This window comes from Capsicum annuum, chromosome 11 (assembly GCF_002878395.1).
Source record: "Capsicum annuum cultivar UCD-10X-F1 chromosome 11, UCD10Xv1.1, whole genome shotgun sequence".
Classification (NCBI taxonomy): domain Eukaryota; kingdom Viridiplantae; phylum Streptophyta; class Magnoliopsida; order Solanales; family Solanaceae; genus Capsicum; species Capsicum annuum.
This window is the reverse complement of record NC_061121.1, coordinates 164,070,228-164,074,175: the sequence shown is the minus strand read 5'-3', so window position 1 is coordinate 164,074,175 and position 3,948 is coordinate 164,070,228. Positions and strand designations below refer to the sequence as shown.

General features: G+C 37.2%; 1 non-coding gene across 1 annotated transcript; it reads right to left on the bottom strand.

Moving 5' to 3' along the window:
- Positions 1–561: 561 nt before the first annotated feature.
- LOC124889108 lies at positions 562–673 on the bottom strand. The gene has a single exon (XR_007047724.1). It is a non-coding gene; the product is annotated as a small nucleolar RNA R71 (small nucleolar RNA).
- Positions 674–3,948: the final 3,275 nt, after the last annotated feature.

The window sequence follows — 3,948 nt, the reverse complement described above, 5'->3', positions numbered from 1 at the left end:
TATAGGATTAAGTTGAGCTTTACCAAAATAGCACCATTGTCGGGGAGTGAAATATAGATTTTGCTTGTATGGTGTCATTCTTACTTGGGAATACTTGGAGTTATATAATTTACTTTATTTTTCATTTTTGAATCTTTTGTAAATTATCAAAGTATAAATGGAGCAATGAGCGATAACGCAAGCAATATGGTCCTTCTTGATGCCCCTCTTGATGATGAAGGCCAATTAAATGAGGAGGGACAAATAAGTGAAATTTGCATTATGACAACCAATGCGAATGGAGAGTTTCATGTGACTAGCGTTATGCTTTACATATTGCAAATGAAAGGGTTTTATGGAGGTCAAGCATATGACGACCCAAATGTCCATTTGAAAAACTTTGTGGAAGTTTGTGCACTATTTAACATAGCATATATTACACAAGATCCATATTCTTCCCTTTCTTGTTATCACTAGTGGGTAAGGTCGTTTTATGGCTTTGCTCACTTTCACCCAACTCAATTACATCATGGGAAAAGCTTATCATGGTTTTTCTTGATAGATATTTCCCACCATTAAAAATGCTTCAAAAAAGGGATGAAATTGTGAATTTTCGACAAATAAATGGAGAACCATTATTTGATGCTTGGGAGAGGTTTAATGAAAATTTAGCCCAATGCCAAAATCATGAGGTCCCAAAAAAGATGCTCCTTGAGATTTTCTATAGGGCTCTAGATCCATTGAACAAAATGGTGGTGGATAACGCGGCGGGTGTCTCAATAGTGAGATTGCATCATCTGTGGCCTTTTGATTGATAGGAGAAGTATCAAAATAAAATTGGGGTCGGTATACTCGAGGTACCGAAGCTTCCAAAACCCTTTCTACTACTTATATGGTGGATAATGAATAAAGAAAACGAGAAGAAGAGAAAGAAGAGAACATGGCCAAAATAATGACCCAACTTAAGCTCTTGACGAAGAGCGTTATGGGTGCACCCACGAAAGTGGGAAACGCCGTAGCATCAAAATCTTATGAAGATGAATAAGATAAAAAGAAATTGGATCAAGAAATTCGGTACTTGGCAAACTACTCGGGGGGTTCCCTCCCCACCTATCAAAGGTAAGGTGGGAACCAAGGTTGGATGGACCATAAAAGGGAGCGGGATTAGAGAGATCATAAATATGACTATGACCATTATGTCCCTCCTTATTATTGAGCTAAAGCCAAGGAATCTAGTGATATTGACCCCAAAAATTTCAAGACCAATGATGTGTTAGCAAGGATCTTTAATAGAGTAGAAGGCACAGACAAGATGGACCATGAGTTGAAGGGTGATTTCTCCCAAATCTCTCAAATGGTGGTGTCTCACCACCTCTATTAAGTAATTAAAGACCCAAGTGGGTTAAATATATATGTAATTAAATGTTATACCTAGAGGTGGACTGTCAATTGACATAATTGCTACCCCAAAGAACGATGGCCAAGTCTTAGCAATATTCACAAGGAGTGGAAGAGCACTCGAGGAACCTTTTAGTAGAGACATAAGTGAGAATATGCCCAAGACCAGAGAAAAAGAGGTGACACCTCAAAGAAGAGAGGTAAATAATAATAAAGAGTTCAATAAAGGTGATGAGAAGGTGGTTGAAGTTTAAAGGCCACAAGTTGAAGCAAGAAAAACCATCCAAGTTCCTCTTCTATTTCCTCAATATTTGTATAAAAAAGAGGAGAATGATAAATTGAGGAAGTTCATGACCAAACTTAGCAACCTATCGATAAACATCCCGTTGCTTGAAGTTATCCAAGAGATGAGTTGATAAAATAGTTGATGTCTAAGAAGAAACTCATTGAAGGTGATACTATTGAGGTTACTCATAGATGTAGCGCTATTATGGATAGCAAGGTTGCGGAAAAGAAAGATGACCCCGTAGCATTCATTATTCCTTGCTCAATTGGGACGCATGAATTTGCAAAAACTCTATGTGACCTAGGTGCAATCATCAACTTAATGCCTTTTGTCATATATATTAAAATTTTTCTAGATACCCCGATGCCAACCTCTATGAGACTCTTGATAGTAGACCGATCTATAAAAAGGTCGGTGGGTATATTGCTTGACGTCCTTATAAAAGTGAACAAGTTTATTCTCCTGATGGATTTCATAGTATTGGATTGTTGTGCCTATCATTATTCATCATCCTTTCTTAGCCACTGGGAGATCCATTGTTAATCTAGAGTTGGGGGAGATAAAATTTAGAGTACAAGAGGATGAGGTCTCTTTCAAAATTTGCAAGTCAAAGAAGCAAACCATGGAGTTACAAGTAGTATTCATGGTGGATGTTGAAAATAAGAAGATAAATAAAGATGAGTTCGAGGACCCACCTTGAAAATAAAGAAAAAAAATGTTGTGCCATGAAGATAACTAAGGCACTAGGTGGAAGGCAACCCATAAATGCCATGAGAGTGGCTCATATCCTTACTAGTTGGGCAACAGGCATCATCATGGTGGTGAAAATTTTTTAGCACAGGGTGCCCAATCTCAGGCAAGCGAAGGTCAGTCAGTTTCTTCGTGCCCTCATTGTCAGTTTTGTGGTTGTCCTCATCGGGGTTATTACGATAAAAAAAGGACAAATACCTCAAGTATGGCCAGTAATTCCATTGGGTTAGGTATTTTCTGATTAATAAGGTTGCTACGGGGTTGAATAAGATTCCTATGGCTTCATCTTTTTCTCCTATACCTGGTGGTATTGCATCTACTTTTGTTACTCCTCCTAGTTCTAGTATTGGTCGGAATAGGTTATATGATTTAGCTTCTCGACAGTAATCTGAAGTATTACTTGATGTCATTACTGGTACATTACATCTTTTCTCTCATGATGTATATTGTTTACTTGATCTGGGTTCCACTTATTCCTATGCGACTCCTTATATGGTTATATCTTTTAGTTTTTATATGGAAGTTATTTTGGATCTTTCTTCTATTTCTACCCTAATAGATGACTCGGTTGTTGCTAAGAGAGTCTATAGGGAGGTGTGGTATCTGTTAGTGGCAAACAAACCTTGGTGGATTTACTTGATTTGGGTATGGCGGATTAGTTGTACTCTTGTTATGCATCTTGCATTGTTGGACCTATAGGGTTATCTTTAGGTTTCCTGATGAGGTAGTTATAGAATGGGAGGGTGGTTCTTTAGTTCCTAGGGGGATATTTACTTCTTATCTTAGAGCTCAGAGGTTAATCTGTAAATGTTGTCTTATTATTTGATCCAGGTTAAATATTCTAACTCGAAAGGTCTTTCTTTCAAGTCAGTTCCAGTGGTTAATGAGTTTCCAGTGGTCTTTTCGGATAATCTTCCTAGTGTTTCTCCTGATAGGGAAATAGAATTTGCTATTGACTTGGTTTCCAACACTGGTCCAATTTTTATTCCTTTATATACTATGGCTCCGACTGAGCTGAGAGAACTAAAGAAGCAACTCAAGGATCTTCTGGATAAGGGTTTAATTATCCTAGTGTATCTCCTTGGTTGTGCAAGAAGGATGGTTCCCTTTGGATGTACATTGACTATAGGTAGTTGAGCAAGGTAACGGTCAAGAATAAGTATCTTTTTCCAAAGATAGATGATTTGTTTAATTAGTTTCATGGAGAAAAGTTCTTTTCTAAGATTGATCTTTAGTCTAGGTGTCATCAGCTAAAGAATAGGGAGGTGGATATCCCTTAGATGGCTTTTCGTACTTTATATATGCACTTTGAGTTTTTGGTGATGTCATTTGGATTGACTAATGCTCTGGAGGTATTTATGGATCTGATGAATAGGGTTTTTTGTCATTATTTGGATCTTTTAGTTATGGTATTTATTGATGACATTTTAGTTTATTCAAAAAGTGAGGTGAATTATACTAATCACCTTTGTATGGTGTTATAAACCTTAAAAGAAATAGCAGTTTTATGCCATGTTCTCCAAGTTTGTGTTTTG